The following is a 20,025-nucleotide window of genomic DNA, read 5'->3' on the forward strand; positions in this document are numbered from 1 at the left end:
CATTGGAATCACTGCTCTGGGATCGGGATGGGGATGAGGGGTTGAGCTGCAGGCTGCTCGGTGCACAGAAGATTACTCCAGCCCTTTATCACTGCAGCAGCTTGGGGCCAGACAAGAAGCGCCCCTCCATGGCTGCTGCAGCTCCAGCAGGCACAGCTGAGAAAGGGGGGTGCATGTCCCCCAGCTGGGGCAGGTCCAGGTTTGTCTGTCCCCTGTGATCCCCAGACAGAGTGAGGAGTGCAGAAAACTCCCCTAACGAAGGGAAACAGACAGCATTATTCCCATATGAATTTGGGGGAGAGGGGAGGTGCTTCCGCCCCCCCTGCTTTCCCTAAAGGGCACCCAGAGGGTGGGAGGTCGGAGCTCGGGCAGTCACAGATGTGGGGCACACACCCCCAGCCAACCCCGTTCCCCCACCTGGTGACTGTTTTCTGTATGGTTTTCTGAGAAGCAATCCCATTCCAGGCACATCCCATTTTCCTGGCACAGCCAAACTCTTAAACTTGCTTTAAGTTATGATAAAAGAAAGCTGCAAACCACATTTGATGGTCCTAGCTCTTATTGTTTAGGAGTAATACTTGAACAAACTGACAGACACACTTTCTCAAATATACAGTAGATAAAGAAGGCCTCCAAGAGGGGTTTCTCCTCCATGTTTTTTTTAACCTTAGAAATACTAAAAATGTCAATCCTGATTTTCTCTCATTTTGCTGGAAGAACTATGACTTTGCCACTCACTGACTGGTCTCAGGCGGCGAGTATTGTTAGTTCTCACACCTCAACAGAAACGACAGAGTTGTTAAAGAATCAGAGGGGTAGCCAGGCATCTGACGAAGTGGGTCTTTGCCCACGAAAGCTTATGCTCCAATACATCTGTTAGTCTACATGGGTTCCCAAACTGGGGGGCATGCAGAAATTCCAGGGGGCACGCGAGGCAACCCAGCCACACATACCCCAGCATCAATCCCACCCAAGTTTTACTGCTATTTTTTGGGGAGGGGGAGGCGTGAGGGTCTCTCAAAAATCAAAAAGGGGGCGTGATGCCAAAAATTTTGGGAACCACTACTCTATAAGGGTATGTCTACACTTGCAGCCTATTTCGGAATAGGGCTGAAAATGTAGGCATTTGGAATTGCAAATCAAGCCTGGGATTTAAATATCCCGTGCTTGATTTGCATCTTCCTGGCTAGGCGCCATTTTTGAAATTTACAAGCCCGGAATAACTGCTTGCGTCTACACACGGCAGTGAAACGGGCTTTTGAAATAAAGCCCTATTTGGAACTACCTGTTCTTCCTCCTGCAATGAGATTTAACAAGTAGTTCGAAATAAGGCTTTATTTCAAATGCCCGTTTCACTGCCGTGTGTAGACGTGGGCAGTTATTCCGGGCTTGTAAATTTCAAAAAAAAAAAATGGCACCCGGCCAGGAAGATGAAAATCAAGCACAGGATAATATTTAAATCCCGGGCTTGATCTGCAATTCCGAATGCCTACATTTGCAGCCCTATTCCGGAACAGGCTGCAAGTGTAGACATACCCTAAGATGCCACAGGACAGAGCAGTTGAAAGCTTCCAAGATATCTTTTCTTCAGCATGTTGGCTAATGAATGAAGCTGCATAGGCATTAACACACAATGCTTTGTCCGACTCAAAATCCCCTTCCCCTCCCAACAGCTCAGCTTTCACTAGCTCCACAACCTCAGCATTTCACTGTCCAAGCAGGGACTGTCTCTAATGAGTTTGTGTAGCACCTGGCACAATGGGGCCCCAATCCTGGCTGGTATTTTTGGGAACTATTATCACTGAGTCTCCAAGGGGAAACATAACCTGCAATTTCTAATGTAAAAAACAAATGCAGGGTTCCGGCAGCGGAGAGGGGGAAAGGGAGGGGGGGAATAAAAGCCACAGACTCACAGGCCATCTTTATAAAAAACTCCAAGTAGTAGAAAAGGGCATGAGCCAAATGTATTTCTCTCTCCAGCTCTGAGTTTGGGTGCTTAGCACCTTTGAAACAAATCATCAAGGATTACATAAATACTTTTAATGTGGCCATTGTGAATGGGGCCAAACCGAGTTCTAGTAACTAAGGCGATGTCTACACTAGCCAACTATTTTGAATTTACTAAACTAAACTCGACTTAAGAACTCCCGATTTAACAAATTTGAAATTAGTCCGAGGCAGGCTCTGTTAATGTGGATGCGCTCTCTCAGACTCAGAGCCCCAGGAAGCATTCTGTAAAATTGTGGGAGGCCTCCTAGAGGCCAATAAATTTGAATTAGCGGCACTGGGGCATCCATACTGTTATTTCAAAATTACTATTTTGGAATTAGCATTACTCCTCGTGAAAAGCAGGAGTACAGAGTTCAAATTCCACTGCCCATTATTTCAAAATAGTAGCATGGAATGAGGCCCTAGTGTAGGTCTGGGTTACGTGAACAATAAAACAAGTTCCAGGCTAACTCTTTCTGCCTGGGCTTAAACGTGGCTTTAATCTACAAGCAATCCACTAAGGACCGCTGCCAGCTGGCATAGGTTAGAACAGAAGTTCTCAACCGGGGTACATGACCCTTGGGGGTACGCAAAGATCTTCCAAGGGGGTACATCAATTCATCTAGGCATTTGCCTAGTTCTACACCAGATTACAGAAAGAGAGCTAGCAAAGTCAGTACAAACTAAAATTCTATACAATGACTTGTTTATAGTGCTCTCTATATACTGAACTGCAAGCACATTTATATTCCAATTGATTTATTTTTAAATTATCATCATAAAAATGAGAAAGTTGGGAAGTTTTCAGCAATAGCGTGCCATGACACTTACGAATTTTTGTCTGATTTGGTGAGCAAGTAGTTTTTAAGGGAGGAGAAATTTGGGGGTACGCAAGCTAGATCAGACTCCTGAAAGAGGTACAGTCATCTGGAAACTTTGAGAGCCACTGGGTAAGAACAAAGAGATGCCACAGCGCCAAACCGAATATAAGGGAGCCACAACTGAATCCCAGACTCAGCAAACAATCAGGCCTTGATTTTTCTCACAACAGCATCCCTTGGAATATATATTCAGGTTTACATGACTTCTAAAACAGCAGCCCTCTGCCTTCCAAGAGCAAAGTCAACCCCTCATTCTTACAATGGCTCTTGCTAACATTTCCACCTGTGGCTTGTCTCCGCACAGTCCACGTGAAGTTCTGCACTCTTCATGGTTCCTATGGGTAGGCACAGCACAGCTCTCTGACTGCAGACCTGCTCTGGCTGGACCTGGCTCACCAAAATGGGTTAGGCTCAAGCAGCCTAACAGCAGGCAGTAATTGTTTGAAACTGCCCAACAAGAGACCATGTTTAGGAACAGGCCAGGCAGCTTCTCCCCAGCAGTGACAGGCCGGGTTGAAGTGTGCTGGGAGGAAGGGGCTCTTCATGAGCGCAGCTGGATCGAGGAATGTGGCCTTGCAGCAAAGACAGCAAAAGCGAAGACAGACCCTGCAAATTTTAAAACCCTTAGAATGCAAGTCAGCCCTGAGAAAACTCTTTTCCAACAACACAGGCTGGCTGATGAAACCTGACCCTGATCCCAGAAGGAATCATTTCTGACTGGGTAGCAGGTTTAAAACGAATAAAAGGAAGTTCTTCTTCACACAGCGTGTCGTCAACCTGTGGAACTCCCTGCCAGAGGAGGCTGTGAAGGCTAGGACTATAATAGAGTTTAAAGAGAAGCTAGATAATTTCATGGAGGTTAGGTCCATAAAAGGCTATTAGCCAGGGGATAAAATGGTGTCCTTGGCCTCTGTTTGTCAGAGGCTGGAGAGAGATGGCAGGAGACAAATTGTTTGATCTGGGGCACCTGGTGCTGGCCACTGTCGGCAGACAGGATACTGGGCTAGATGGACCTTTGGTCTGACCCATTACGGCCGTTCTTATGTTCTTACTGGGATTCTCAGGCCTACTAGCCTGACAATCAGCAGAATAGTAGAGCGCTTGGCACGGACACACCGCGCTTTGTCTTCAAGTCCCTTCCAAACAGGTCCCTCGCCAGCCTGCCTAGACACCTACAGAGAACAGGCACCTCTGCCTTTTGCTCATTCATCTTCATGGGGCCTCTCCAGATGCCCCCTTCGCCCCTTCTTATGTTAGGAAAGGAAGATGCAAGGGGAAGGGAGCTTGTCGCTATGCTGCTTTATTTACCCCAAGTACCACATACTCCTGCAGCCCTACAGAAAGGTGAACAATGCATCCCAGCCTGCCCTTGTCAGGTGGCATGTCCCAGCCACAGACAAGAAGGAAACAGACCCTGCCGCACAGCAATGCCAACCTCTAAATGCGGAGACAAGCAGAACCCAGGGGGGATGCCCCGTCCAGCAGCCAGAGCGCCACACAGTCCGCACACAAAAGGAAAACCCAGCTCTTGTTTGAAACCAGCACTTGATCCGATTTAAACAACAGCTGGGGACGGCCAATGCCTTTCCCATCTCTCCGGTTCAGGCCTGGTTTGTTCCCCGGGCTGGCGTTAAGGAGAGGATGGCGCTGTTCTGGGAGCAGCGTACGTCCTTACTGCCAGATCTACATCCATGCGCGGAGGACACCCTCCAAAGGGAGCCAGGATTGCAGCGTGGCTCAGGTGGGTGTGTTCCAGGGAGAAGGGGGCTCGGGATGGCCTGCGCATCTCAAAACGACCGTCGCCTCCAGCCGCCTGTCCCCGCACACCCAGCCCTCTGCCACATTTAGTCGCTGCCGGGCCAAAAGGGGCTGCTGCAGCAAACCCAGCCTCCCCTAGGGATGGTGCCCAAGGACAATGCTTTGCCAGACAACGCAATCCGGGAGCAAGGCAGTGCCCGATTCCCGCGCCCCACCCCCACATCACCCCTTGCATTTTCCAGCAGGGAACCACACCAGCTTCATTCATTCCCCCTCCTTTGTTGCTGGCTCTAGATGCCCAGCGCACAATGCAAGAGTCCAGGCCAGAAGGGACCACTGCGCTCATCCAGTCTGACCCCCTTGGAGAATGCAGCCTGAGAACTGCCCCCCCTCCCCCCCATAAGCCCTGGAGCAGCCTGGGCTGCAGGATAAGCCCCCCCCTCACACATACAACCCCCCCCCCCTTTTCTGCTGCGTTCTCCGGCCTCCCTCCACCCAGCTCTTTCTTACCTTCTTCCTTAGCATCCAGCTGCAGGGGGCGGGGAGGGGGGAGCCCTCTCTGGCCCCCCAGCCGGGGGCTGCAGCCTCTGGTGCACAGCCCGCCCCCCCCGAGGCTAACGCTGGCGGATCCCGGCAGGCGGGCGAGGGAGGGATCTGGCGGCAGCGATGCAGCCAGCGCTGGAGGATGCTGCTGCCCGAGGCGCCCAGGGGCGGCCCGGAGGCTCCTCGCGCTGCGGGGGAGGCGCGGGCGCTGCGGGGCGGCCAGGCGCCTGAGCAAGGTGCGGGCTGCAAGCCCCTGTCCCCGCCCGCCCGAACAAAAGGGGAAGGAGCAGGGGAGGGAGGGACAATCCAGCTGTTGGTGTCAGAGCCGCACACGCGCCTGCGTCTTCCCGTTTGCCGGGCCGCGGCCCCGCACCAAAAGCAGGCGGGAGGGAGGGAAAAGCAAAAAACCTCCCACGCCCCGCTCCCCCTGCGCGCAAGGGCCCGTCCTCAGCAGCGGGGGGTTTTTTTAAAGTGCCCTGCGTGTTTTAATGGAAGGCGGGATGGAGGCTGGGAAGCAGAAGACCTGGGTAAGGTCCTAGGCTCTGCCACTAAGACACTGAGGGGCCGCGGGCACATCCCTTCTCTAGTGTGCAGTGCCTCAGTTTCCCCGTCTGTCAAGAAAGACAAGGGCAGTTTTTGCAGGGAGGTTGCAAGGCTGGAGGCAAGCTGAGATTCCCCTGTACCAGGTGCTCTTTCTACCATTATTAATTACCATGCAGCGGAGCTAGAATCCTAGGGCTGGAAGAGACCTCAGGGGTTCACCGAGTCCAATCCCCTGCCCAAAGCAGGACCAAGCTGAACTAAACCATCCCAGCCAGGGCTTTGTCAAGCCGGGACTTAAAAACCTCTAGGGATGGAGATTCCACCACCTCCCTTGGTAACCCATCCCAGTGCTTCACCGCCCTCCTAGTGACATCGTTTTTCCTAATATCCAACCTGGACCCACCTAGATTCACGGTAAAAATCCTCTATCATAAGCGGAAGATGTTTTTAGAACTAGCTGGTAGGCCAAATTGCTGTGCTGAACCACAGGGGTCTCAGTAGGCTGGTTCACAGGGGGCGCGGTGTTTCGTTTTAAAGGCTTTGCTTTGTGATCATTTATGCCTCGTGAGTTTCAGGTTCTAATATGCCCTTTCCCCCCCTCAAAAAAAATCTAACTGAAAGCCAGTCAAAGTCATCCAATTTCACAGGCTCCCCCAAAAATAAGACCCACGTGGAAGGCAACCCAGTCCCAGTGAAAAGTTCACAGCCCTCTGTGGCTCCTTTCATCGCAAATTCCCACCCTGCCCCCATCTCTCTTGGCTTCACCCAGCTCTGATCTACAAATATTTTTCATGCCCCCTGCCTCCCACTCAGTGGCTCTTCTCAGAGAATCATCACTCAAGGGCCTTTCCTCACCATTTGGTTTTGCGCCAGGCAACTCAAGGGAGGGTTTTTTCTAAACAATATTGAACTTTCTAGGTATTTTTAACTTATGATCATTATTTTTATTATTATTTAATTAATTAATTGTGTCACGGAGATGGAAGAAGCAGGAAATACCTTGTGACCTGAAAAAGCCAGTCTGTCCCCAGATAATTGCATTTCTAGAGTCTTTCCTAGGGAGCCCAGTAAAAAGCTTGGGATTCGATTCTTAGTTTAAAAGCCAGGAATGATGGGGAAGGATTATATCCATCCCGCTTTGGGAAGAGATGTGCCTTTGGCTATGCTACTGCCATGCTGATGCCCTCAGATTTGTGGACTGCAGCCTACCTTTCTTCCCCCCCGCCCCCCGCCCCCCAGCTGCCTCTGATATAGGTAGCAGTGGGGGGACGGGACCTCCACAGAGCCGGTACATGCAGAGAGCTGGCTTAAGTGCTGGCTCCCCACGCATATCGTTTCCCACATGTCCCCGCCCAGCACTGGTGCCTCTGCTAGAGAGGCAGCTGTGGGGGGAGGGGGCGCGCGCAGGTGGCTCCGTAAAAGCCGACTTCCCGCTTGTACCAGCTCCTGCCTGCCCCCCTCACTCTCCACACTAGAGCTTCTCTATAGATGCGGTGGTGGTGGGGTAGGCAGCTCCGTGGGATCCAGTGCTCGTGGGGATCCCAGCTCCCTACGGGCACCGGCTTCTTTCTCCGCCCCTCTTGCTGCCTCTGATACAGTGACAGCAAAGGGGGGAGTGTGGCATGTAGTTGATAAGATTCAAATCTCGATATGTATTGTTGTTTTTACAGCACCCAAAGCAGAGCTAGGTGTAGCACTGTTCATATAAACTGCTTGGGATCTCAGCCTCACAACCCATGTCTTCCTTGATGTGAGCCCACAAGATGCCAGTGACTCTTAAACATTCACGTTTCTCAATCAATATTCCAGTGATTGTGATTTTGGAGGTGGAGATGGAAATCCAGCAGTTTGTCTAGAGAATATCAAAATGAAATGACCATTTTTGGAAATGTTACATAATTCAGTTTGCCTCATCTGTGCATTTATTTCATTCCCACCAGCTCATTGATGCAGTAGCAATGACAGCATAAGCTCTTCCTATACATTTGCACTGGACGGGAGCTATAAATAGTATATTGCACTGCAAGGCAAAGTACAAATTCCCACATTGGTGGGAAAAGTAGAATTAAAAGAACAATTCCAAAAAATGCAGCTTTTCATTCTTTGAATCCAGTTGAGCTGGATGAATTTGCTGCTCTTGGGATTGAAAATTGCTTTAGGCCTGATTTGTGCTGGACCAGGAATAAAGTTAAGAAGCAGGGTGCAAGCAGAATTTAAACACAGCTCCAGCTAAACCAGTTTCCAGCACATTTTGACCAGGTAGGCCCAGATTTTCAAGGGATCTGCTCCTGTTTGGCACCAAAACAAGAACCAGCTTTTCAAAAGTTCTTTAGCACCCACTAGCCCCTGCTGCAATACTTATGGCCAGATTTCCAAGACACTCAGCACATTGGGTGCCACTGACTGGTGCCTGATGGGAGCCAACCGCTTTTGAAAACCTAGTCCCAATTGTGGGTGCTGAATTCATTTGAAAATCTGCCGCCCTAGTATGAATGGGGCCCATCCGAGTTGCAACTATATTTTTTAAATACGTTCTAGTCTGAAGGCCTAACCCCACTCCCACTGACGGTAACTAGCCTGCTGGCATTGATTTAACGGGATGTAGGATCTGGCCCTATGAATCTACTCTGGGGCCCTCTATGCAAGGATTAGCATGGAAGGAAGTTTTCCACAGAGCTCAGGCCTGTGCATTCCTACACAGTTGTTAAGAGCAATTAGAAGTAGTGGGTGGAAACGGTCAAAAATATCATGCAATTTTTGGTGAGGGATTGTGAGGACAGAGTAGAGCTCACTTTTCTATTATTTACTATCTTGAGTAGTGCTCAAGTCGATTCAACAAGTCTCTGAACTATGAGTTGAGTTTAAGACACCAGTATCGTTTCTTCATTAAAACTCTCCTGGTTCCTGTTGTTCTACATTTTTAAAATAAATCTTCTTGCCCCATCCCTGTTGATCGTAAGGGAGTGTTGAACAGACTCTACCCCAGGGCAATCTGAGCACTTGATAAAGCAGCCCATGGCATAACTGGGGAGTCAATGCAGTTCTCAGCTAACAAGGAGCTAGCGTGCTCAGCGCCTACCAGCTCTCCTCAGGGCCCGATTTTCAAAACTGCTCAACGCTCCATATGTTGATCCCTTTAGAAACATCTCACCCCGATGCTGGGAGCTGAGTCTAAGGCTGAATCTACACTAGCACTTCACAGCACTGTAACTTTCCGGCTCAGGCATGCAAACTGCAACCCTGCCCCCTGAGGGCAGCAAGTTAGAGTGCTGTAAAGCTACAGGCTACAGTGCTGGGCAGGGCCAGCTTTAGGAAGTGCGGGGCCCAATTTGAACCGTTTCGATGGGGCCCCAGCAGCCAGGATTTTTTTGGTGACCAAAAAACCCCCCCCAAAAACCACACACAAATTAATTTTGGTTGATCAAAAAAAACAGCACACAAAGAAACAAGTCACAGCCCCTTTAAATCCCCAGCTATAGGGCAGAGTCCCGCCTTCCAGACAAACCCAAGGGCCGACTCCCGCTCCTGCAGCACACAGAAGCCGCTGCGCTCCTCCTCCAGGGCTGACGCCCCCTCCCGCAGCACGCCTGGCACACTTCCAGGTTTAGGGCGTGGGGCCCTCTGGCTTTAGGGCATGGGGCCTTTTTAGGCGCGGGGCCCGATTCAGGGGAATCGGGTGAATCGGCCTATAGCCGGCTCTGGTGCTGTTAGCCACATTCTCAGTGCCGTTAGCTACTCCCCTTGTCAAGGAGGTTTACATAGCGCACTAGGGGTGCGTTGATACTGCCTCTGAAGCTCGAAATAAGCTACGCAATTCGAACTACACAAATTGCATAGCTTATTTCGAGTCAATTTTGAAATAGCCTATTTCAAAATTTGGCATTGTCTACACAGCACTTATTTTGAAATAAATTGCTATTCCAAAATGGCCTTTATTCCTTGTGGAATGAGGTTTACAGGGACGTTGGAATAGTGAGTGTGTTATATTTCGAAATAACAGGCATGCTCAAAAGATGGTATCCCGAAATAGCGCTGAAGTGTAGACGTAGCCAAGAGAGCTCTCTCCCAGTGCTTGTGCCCTGGCCACACTTTCAGTTTAAAATACTGCCAAGGCTGCGCTACAAACTGTTAAGTGTAGACAAAGAAGTGACTTGCATAAGATCACACACAGTCAATAGCAGAACCCATTGTAACAATACTAGCTTTTATGTAGCACTTTTCATCGGTAGCTTTATGAAGATCAGTGTCATTATGCCCATTTTATAGATGAAGAAACTGAGGCACGGACAGATGAAGCAATGTGTCCAAACTCAAAGTACCCCAATAGGCCAGCAGAAGAGTCAAACAAATCTCCTTAGCCCTGGTCCAGTGCTCTAGCTATTAGAACATCCTTCCTCGCAGCTGTCACTGAATATGCAGGTGCAATCCAGATCAGGGTATCAAATACCTGGGAAGGCAGAACCAAACTGCAAAGTGACCCAGGCAAGAGTCAAAGAAGTAAGAGGCTGAAACGAGATTTGATGAACATAAGAACATAAAAACGGCCGTACTGGGTCAGAGCAAAGGTCCATCTAGCCCAGTAGCCTGCCTGCAAACAGTGGCTAGCACCAGGTGCCCCGGAGGGGGTGGACCGAAGACAACGATCAAGCGATTTGTCTCATGCCATCCATCTCCAGGGACACCATTCCTACCCCCTGGCTAATTGCCTTTTATGGACCTAACCTCCATGAATTTATCTGGCTTCTCTTTAAACTCTCTTATAGTTCTAGCCTTCACAGCCTCCTCTGGCAAGGAGTTCCACAGGTTGACTATGCACTGTGTGAAGAAGAACTTTCGCTATTAGTTTTAAGCCTGCTACCCATTGCTAATACATGTAACCACAGGAGAGAAGGTAATGAATCCTGATCCAAAATGAGGGGGAGGATGTAACCCAGCAGCCATTCTCCACTGCCTTATGGCATGTTCACTTTCATTTTCTTTTCTTGATGTTGTGGTTTGCCTAAATAAGGACTCGTATGCTCTTCTCTGAGGATCAGGGCTGCTGATGTGCTAGCTCAGCTAGAAAGCAGCAACAAGAGCACTTAAAGCACTTACAGGGATGACTTTCCCTGTTGTCAGTCTCAAAGCATATCACAAAGGAAGGAAAGTATCATTATCCCCATTCTGCAGATGGGGAAACAGAGGCAAGAAGTGATTAAATGATTTCCCAAAGCTGCACACTGAGTCAGTGGCAGAGAGGAGATTAGAACCCCAGAGCCTTTTCATACTGGTGCATTTCAGTTACTCCTGATGTACTCAGGAGAAGCCAGACCCAGCTCCCGATACCCCAGGGTGGGTAATAATTTTTTGCTGGGGGCTACTTCAAAAATTTCTGGAGTGGCCCTGGGCCACACCAGAAGGGGCGGGGCCTCGAGCAGAAGGGGTGGGGCCGGGATATTTGCGGGTTCCCCACCCCCAGACCATGTTTGTTCTGGGGGTGGGGGAGTGCCGTTGCCCACCCACCTCCCCCCTTTCCCTCTAGGTGCCCATGTCCCTGGCTGGGAGACTTCCCATGCTCCCCTACCCCCCGGCCAATCAGGGCCTGGGGGCGGGGAAGTGCGCAAAGTCTCCTCCTGCCCTGCCAAGAGTGCCTGGCACTTCCAAGCACTGCGCACTGCTCGCAGGGCCGAGGAAACTTCGCACGCTTCCCCCGCCCCCAGACTCTAATTGGCCTGGGGGCAGGGGAGGGGCAGGGCCTCTACAGGCCGGATCCACCCGCTTGGCGAGCCAGATCCGGTCCACGGAGGCCCTTTTGCCCACCCCTGCTCTATCCACTAGACAAGACTGCATCCAACCCCACTTACCTTATGCCTGGTAATTCTTGGATTAATCTCTTAGGCTATGTCTGTACTGCACGCTTATTTCGAAATAACAGAGTGCGCATCTACACACCAAAACCATTATTTCAAAATAATTTCGAAAGAATGGGCTTCTTACTCCAACTTCTGTAACCCTGCTTTCACAGGGAGTAAGGGAAGGCGAAGGAAGCGTGCTCTTCCTTCAACTGCCTGCGGTGTAGACAGCACCAAAAGCCAAATCAAGCTACTTTGACTTCATTTGTGCAGTGGACATAGCTGAAGTTACGTGTCTTAATTCGACTTTTGCCCTCCAGTGTAGATGTTACACAGGACCTTAAAAAAGATATTATTAATGAATGGGACAGCTCTCCATTGCTTTGGAATATAGGATTAGTTTGGGCTTATGGAAAGGGAGCGTTATCTTTACAGAACATGACAAGATGACTCCTTCCTGCGGTTTCCATTGGTGCTTAGCTGAGCCATTTTCTTTCTTTTTTGGTAGGGAACAAGAGTATCTTACCTCTCCGTCCTTATCACTTGGGGTCTGTAATGAATGGTGCTGTGAAGAAAGCAACTTCCTTGCCTGTTTCATGGGCTCTGACACAATTGCTGGTTTTAATTTAAGACTGAATAGAAGAACCAGATGTTTCTGACATTAGAACTACAGACAAAGTGTGCCAGGGCACAAAGAAACTCCCATTTCCTTTGGATAAACTGGGTGTTTTGGAAAATGAGAGTGGGGATAAAAGTTAGGCTGAAAATGTGCCCTCACTCCATTTTCCATGGCTAGAATTTTCAGAACTCAGCATGCACAGCTGGGATTGCATTTACATAAGAGCTTCACTCCCCTTTAGGTATCTAAGGAAGGGTCAGATTTTTTTAAAAAAGCTCAGCTCCCAATTTGTTGAGCTCTTTTGAAAATCTGGCCCCATGTGCAGGTGCTGTACCCTAGAAAATTTGACCCTGCCTGTTGATAAGTTATGATGAGCAATCGGCCTGAATTCTTGGCTTCTTAGCACTCCAAAATTGCAGGGCTGCCAAAAAAGAATGAGCTAGACTGAGTAACAACTTGCATCAGAGGATCACCAAGTATATCACTATTCCACATGTAACAGACTGGGAAAAGTTAGGCAGAAAGAAGTTTGTGAGACCTGCTCAAAGTCCTACAAAAACATCCTGAAATCTCTTAATTTCCAGCTGCCAAACTCTAGCCACTAGACTACGCTGCCTTTGCTGTTTACAGTGACCATGTCCATGGTATTTTAGCTGAAGACCTTGACCCATCCCCTCAGATATCACAATAATGAGCAGAGTATAAACAGACAGATGAAACCCCAGAGCAAATCCTAATTTCCAGGCTAATGGGGGGAAGAGGACTGGGTCCTAATGCTGACTCGGAGAATGTGCCTCGGGGTTTTTCTTGGTGACAATAATTAAATTGTATTTTATTCTCTTTTAACAGGAGTGGCCAGATGCAGCCGCAATGCCCCTTTCTAGTACAGGGGAAATATCCAACCTCTGTTGGAATTCCAGTTTTCTCACCACACTGGTTTTGTCATCAGCCTGCTCCACCACCCACTAATCTCATCTATCCTTTGTTAAAGAACTGGAGCAATAACTTCATAGGAGAGAGACCATTTCTTTATGGTGAAAGGATATATGCCTCTTGGCAAAAGAGTAGCGAGGGGCCCTGAATGACCTCATTCTGTCATCAGATATTGCTTGAGCGTGAGCCCCATGAGGAAGGGACAGCAGTGACGAAAACCACTCGCATTAACATATTGATGCAATCAGGTTGAGAAGGAAAACTATTTTGCCATGTGTTTTTCTTGCTTTTAGAATGTTAAGTCTAGAAAAAGTCCAGCCTAGTGTGGAGTTTGTCAGTTTAAATACTATATCAGATATCAAATGCAGGAACTCAGTCTGAGGCTACATCTACACTACTACAGAAAGTCAACTTAAGGGATGCAACTCCAGCTATGTGAATAACGTAGCTTGAGTCGATGTAACTTAAGACAAGTTATTCCAGGGTCTACACTGTGGGGAATCAATGGGAGAGCTTTTCCTGGTGACTTCCTTTACTTGTCTCATCTCCTTCCCTCTCCCTCGCCCCACCTTCTGTTCTAAAATCTGATTTGTTAGTTTATAATGTGTTCACTTTCTTCATTGTATTCCTTTGTTATAGATGGTCATGCCAATTCTCTTTCAGAATATGATCTGAGGAAGTGGGTCTGGCCCATGAAAGCTCATCACCTAATAAATTATCTTGTTAGTCTTTAAAGGGCTACATATTTTTGCCTTTTGTTTTACCAAGATCAGACTAACACGGCTACCTCTCTATTACTACTTCTCACCCGGCATAGAGTAACAGTCAATTGGAGAGCAATCTGCGATTGATTTGGCAGGTCTTTGCTAAACTTGCTAAATCAACTGCCCTTGAATTGATCTCAGAGTGTTGATCCCTGCAATAGTGTAGATGTAGCCACCATGTCATGCTCCTGCCAGCTCAACTGTACAGCCTCTCACCTACCTAAAAAAACAACAAATAGCACTTTATAGATTAACAAAACATGTAGATGGTATCATGACCGGTCATCTGAAGAAGTGGGCTGTGCCCATGAAAGCTCATGGGACCATCTACATGTTTTGTTAATCTATAAAGTGCTACCAGACCTTTTGTTGTTTTTTTATGTAAAAGACTAACTCAGCTACCCCTGAACCTCTCTTCTACATGTATTTCCTGATACCAGACAGAATCATCACTAGGGGACTCCATGGCACCTACTAGGTCCCCTCTTGAATACCTACAGTTGAAGCAAGTGAGTACTGCACGTGTTCAACACCTTTAGCATGTGAAATCTAATAGTATTTACAATTTATCTTCAGCCTGCAGTGTAGTATAAGACAGGGTGGCATCCTGCAGGGCCAAATTAAGGCCCGCCGCCAAGCTATGGGGGGCGCCTTATAGCTGCCATCAGGAGCCGCCTGCCCGGCTCCCAAATCGCGGGCTGCAGCAGCTCCCAGTGGCCACCCTGCAGCAGCTGCCCAAGGTGGGGCCTTGTTAACCCCCACAGCGCCAGCCAGCAGTGCCCTTCCCCCCGCGGCCATGGGGCCCTGCACGGCCAAGCTCGGCCTTCCCTAGGCAACCCCAGGCTGTGCGCCAGTGGCGGTATCCGGGCTGGGCCAACCCGGGCATGTGCATCCTGCCGCCGCCAGCTCCATGCGCCCGCCCCCATGGGCAGGGCAGGGACGGGGACCCGCATGCGCCCTCCTCCGACCTGGGGCTCAATTAACCTGTCTGCCCGGGGTGGCGGAATGGCTCGGTCCGGCCCTAGCTTCATGGACAATGCACTGGATTAGGATTCAGGAGTCTTGTGTTCTATTTCCAGCACTGTGAGTGGCCTGTGGGGTGAGATGTTAATGCAGGTTGAACCTCTGTGGTCCGGTATTTTTTTTTTTTTAGCCAGTGTGGCCAAGTTTCCCATGCTCCCATAAAGTTTGTTTACAGTCACCAGTCCTGGCTCTCAGTGTTCTGTGCTGTTATTTAGCTCTAAGGGTGTGTCTAGACTACATGCCTCCATCGATGGAGGCATGTAGATTAGACAGATAGGCAAAGGGAAATGAAGCCGCAATTTAAATAATCACGGCTTCATTTAAATTTACATGGCTGCCGCGCTGAGCCGACAAACAGCTGATCAGCTGTTTGTCAGCTCAGCGTGCTAGTCTGGATGCTCCACGCCGACCTGAAAGCCTTTTATCGACCTCCCCCTTATGCCTTGTAGGATGAGGTTTAGCGGGGATGTCGATAAAAGGCTTTCATTTCGACAGGGAAGCGTCCAGACTTCATTTCCCTTTGCCAAACAAATAAATCTGCATGGCTCCGTCAACGGAGCCATGTAGTTTAGACGTACCCTAACTTACCCCTAAAAGTCTTCTAACAACCCAGCAAGCTGTGGAAGTGGAATGCTGCTAGACAATACTGACCTCCCATGGTCTGGCAAATTCTCTGGTTCAGCACCGTTCAGGGTGCTGGACTAGAGAGGTTCAAACCTGTAGTACTGACGTCTGCTTTAAAGTGCTGTGAGATCTATGGATGAAAAGTGCTGTAAAAGCAAGCTCTTGTTATTACAACCATTAACTAATTAATCCTCACAGCACCCCTAAGTATCTACTGCTATTCTTATTTCATAGATGGAGAAACTGAGTCACACAGCCAGTGAGAGCTAGCATAAGAACTCAGGTTCCCAGTGCTGTGCTCTTTTCAGTCAGGCAAACTGCACCCATACTACATTACATGTACACATGTATGCTGGACATGAGCAGTATGCTCTTGTACTACTGCTATATAAGGTATTAGAAGCATAATTGCAAAGAGAATCTCTTTGGAATAGGATGGCCAATAAATCAGACACAAACTGATGGTTAATATTTAATGACGCCGGTTCTGTTTTCTGCATGGGGAGTAAATAAAAAACGATCAATCCATCATTTAGCATCTTGAAATTTTAAAAACAGTTTAACTTTCTGGAGCAAGTCCAAAGCAGATGCTGAGTGTGACATCAGTGGCATTGTATGCTATGTGCTTTAATGAACCAAAGACAGAGCAGTCTACTGCAGCTCAATCACCTTCTGCACACATGGGCCCAAACATACAAAAAATACTTCTTCACACTTACTTGTGGTCTTAAGTAGAACGGAAGTGATGTAGGAGCTTCATATGAGACTGCATGAGGTGAGTTTCTGTCAATGTGGATTAGAAGGGATATGTCACATTAATACAAAATAATGCATGTATCAAAGGAGGAAAATTGTGTGCTCCTATTTACCCTTTGTCATTATACAAGAATAGGAGAGGCAACAAATTTAAAACTGATAAATGGAAATCTATATACAGTGCATAATCTGTGGAACTCAATGCTACAAGACATTAAAAACAAATGTTTAGTAAATCCAAAAGAATTAGACATTTATATAATTAGGCAACTATAAGGAAGGAATATAAAACCACATGTCTGAGAAGATTGGAAAGAAAACTATATGGACAAATTGTTCTGTAATTGTTTGCTATATTGTTTTTAATCCTTCCTTGTGAAGCATCTGGTACTAATCAGTCTGAAAGGCAAGAGACTGGATTAAATGGATGTCTGGTCTAATCCAATATGAAAAATGTTATGTATCTAAGATCTTATCGACTTTGCAATGTATATGACAATTTTTATGCCAAGACAACTGAAATAAAGGGACATTGTAAATATACACTGAAGAAAGGAAATATGTAATGAACCACATCTAGAATTTACTTCTCATCTAAGGATCTCAAACCACCATTAATGAATTAAACCATATGCTCACAGTATGGCAGATAAATATTATTTAATGGCCCCATTGTGCAGATGGGGAAACTGAGGTGGATAAGTTAGCTTAGTCTTCTGGGTTCTGCAAAATTGGACTCAAAATCTCATGGAAACGTGTCCTTACAGGATATGCAGGAATTTGCCTCTAGCTCTTGCCATGGAAATCTATTGATTTACTCGTCCACCTCCATAGGCATTTATACAACACATTGTGAAACAACAAGTAGACCTGTGTGCACCTTAGAGACTAACAAAAAAATATAGAATCATAAGCTTTCATGGGTAGTGATGAAGTGGGTTTTACTCATGAATGCTCATAATTCTATATACATTTTTGTTAGTCACTAAGATGCCACAGGACTATTCGTTATTTTTAAAGTTACAGACTAACACGGCTCCCCCTCTGAGACTTTATAATGTCTTGTAATTATTTTAAAAAGCCCACGAGATCCAACATCAAATTGTCATGTCAAGTTTGTGCTAGCTCTCCTCTGCCTGAGCCTGTAAAAAGAAATCAAGTTTGTGACATCAAAGACAGAGTACAAAAACAAGATTGTATGGCAATTTCAGTGAAAATTGCCTTTCAAATGACATGGTAACGACCTTCCGCTCTTCATAGTCTAGGAGGTCACAGCTGATGGCTCATGCAGACCACCCTTTAGGAAACTGAAATGACAGAGGAGCCAGAGGAGGGAAAAAAGCCCTGCATCTGCAAGCTCATCTCCCAAAAACATGTCCTGAAAGCAAGCCAGGGCTAATCCCTACAATCAGAAGAGCAGCACCGCACGGCAGTAGGGGGAGTGTAATAAAAACTACTTTGTTCCCTTTCCCTTTGCACTGTAGTAAACAGGATGTTAGTCTTTTGGCTGTTCATATAACTGCCCGGTCACAGGGGAATGTGACTGCAGCAGAGCCAAAAGCAGGTCCAGATGGATGGTGGCGGGTGAGCAAAAATACTAAGCTCCTTTAGTCAGAGATGACATCCTGTAGCGTCAGTGCTTTGGTTTTGTACACTAGGAGGCATGGAATGCTTGAAGAAATTCTGGGTCATGCTACCTTAGGGTACGTCTACACTGCATTCCTCTTTCGAGAGAGGAATGCAAATGCAGCTGAGCAAAATTCCAAAGGAAGCGCGGATTTAAATTTCCTGCGCTTCATTCCCACATTCTAGACTGCAGTGGGATAATTCCCAGGTGCCCAATCCTAATTAGTCCTTAGGCCCTTCAACTGTCTGATTTCTGTGGGAGTAGAAGCCCCAGTCCAGCAAAACACTGAAGTTCATGCTTAACTTTAAGGCTACGTCTAGACTGGCATGATTTTCCGCAAATGCTTTTAATGGAAACGTTTTCTGCATTTGTGGAAAAGAGCGTCTAGATAGGCACGGACACCTTGGAAAAGCGTCCGTGCCAATCTAGACGCTCTTTTGAGCAAAAAAGCTCCAATCGCTATTTTCGTGCTTTTTTGCGCAAAACAAATCTGAGCTGTCTACACTGGCCCTTTTGCACAAAAGCTTTGCGCAAAAGGACTTTTGCCCGAACGTGAACAGCATAGTATTTCCGCAAGAAGCACTGATTTCTTACATGAGATCGTCAGTGTTCTTGTGGAAATTCAAGTGGCCAGTGTAGACAGCTGGCAAGTTTTTCCGCAAAACCAGCTGCTTTTATGGAAAAACTTGCTAGTCTAGACACAGCCTAGGTGTGGGAAACAGCCCCACTGAAATCAATGAAAGTACTCCCGTGCCTGAAGTTAAAAACTTGGTCTGTGTTTTGCTGACCTGAGGTGTGAGGGTGCTCAGCACCCTACAAGATTAGGCCTTTACACACGCTCTATGTACTTCCAGTGGTTCTGGGGAGCACAGCACAGCTGGTAGCTTCAATGATGTTCTTCTGCCTTTAACCCAATTTTCCAGCTGAACTGATTGAGGCATACGGAAGTCAAATGCACACTCAAGGTTACAGTGACTAGGAGTCTTTTTTTTTTTTGCTCAGTACTTTTTTGAAGATGACATGCATCTTCAATCATTTACTGCAAGCCGACTTTTTTTAAAAGGACACCAATTCCAGTGGGAAAAATGCTAACTTATAACCCTGTCAGATTCGGCAGGGCTGCTCTTTCTCATACATGCACAAAATACACTCTGTGAAACCCTTATCACAGAGTGAAGTCTTTTTTCTTTTCCAGCAAACAGCATTCTGAGATGAGAGGCACTATAATTGGAATGGCCATTTGTTCCCTACAATGCTCTGAAACAAGGGAACTATTGCTGTAGGTTGGTCCTGTGATAGATTATACACCAACACATCAGTAATATCAGAGGTGTGGCTGACACTGATAACTCATACAACTAAAGAAGACTGAACAGCTGTGTAGTGGGTCTACTGCCCCACTCTGGCCAGAAGGGGTTAAAGCAGGCTGGAGGGAGTCTGTGCAGAGCCCTAGCCAATCAGAGAGAGGCTGAGAAGGAGCCAATCAGAATGGCTTGCGGGAGCAGCCCTGTTTATAAAGAGCTGTTCAGTCAAGCAGAGAGTAGTTAGGTCCTGAGTATTGAGAGAGTAGGGTTGGCTGCCAGAGAAGGAGAAACACCTTGGACAGAGCAGTGCTGGATAGGCTCACAGGAGCTAGAGAGGGAGGCTCTGGTCTTATACCTCCCATGCTGTAGACCAGAGGTGGGGAACCTTTTTCGGGTTGGGGGCCACTGACCCACAATAAAGATCAGCCAAGTGCTGCACCAAAGTGCAGAGAAAAAAACCCATTCCTAACTGAGTTGGAGAAAGACACTCCCCACACACCAGAGCCTAGGGGGACCCAGCCTAATAGATTGTGTGTGGTCCAGACCTGCAGTGGGGGACTGGAGTGCCTGCGTGGGCTCCCCAATGTTGGGGGGGGCCCTGAGCATAAAGGCTGGATCCAGGCAAGCCAGGGCCTGAGGTTCCCCACACTTACTGTGGACCTGGACGCAGGTGTCAAGAAGGTTCAAGGGGTTAGGGGGAAGTAGCCTTGGGAGTGAGAGGCAGCAGAGGGGAGAAGAGAACAGGACATGGCTGCTGCCAAAGGGCCCCTGGGTTGGGACCCAGAGTAGTGGGAGAATTTGGGTCTCCCCCTTCCTCCTTGCACCGCACC

The 20,025-nt window shown here is 47.8% G+C and overlaps 1 protein-coding gene across 3 annotated transcripts in view; it reads right to left on the reverse strand.

Moving 5' to 3' along the window:
• The window catches only part of CLIP2 (CAP-Gly domain containing linker protein 2), a 164,747-nt gene that overhangs the window by 133,998 nt on the left and 10,724 nt on the right, over window positions 1-20,025 (reverse strand). Inside the window, exon 1 of one of the 3 annotated variants that reach the window (XM_075904302.1) lies at window positions 5,139-5,494. The exons of 1 other annotated variant lie outside the window; for it this stretch is intronic. The gene's annotated coding sequence lies outside the window, so the exon portion shown is untranslated. Of the gene's footprint in view, window positions 1-5,138; window positions 5,495-20,025 lie in introns of those variants that run through there. One more of the 3 variants, XM_075904306.1, reaches the window with a different exon arrangement.

Source organism: Pelodiscus sinensis, chromosome 21, assembly GCF_049634645.1.
Source record: "Pelodiscus sinensis isolate JC-2024 chromosome 21, ASM4963464v1, whole genome shotgun sequence".
NCBI classification, from domain to species: Eukaryota; Metazoa; Chordata; order Testudines; family Trionychidae; genus Pelodiscus; species Pelodiscus sinensis.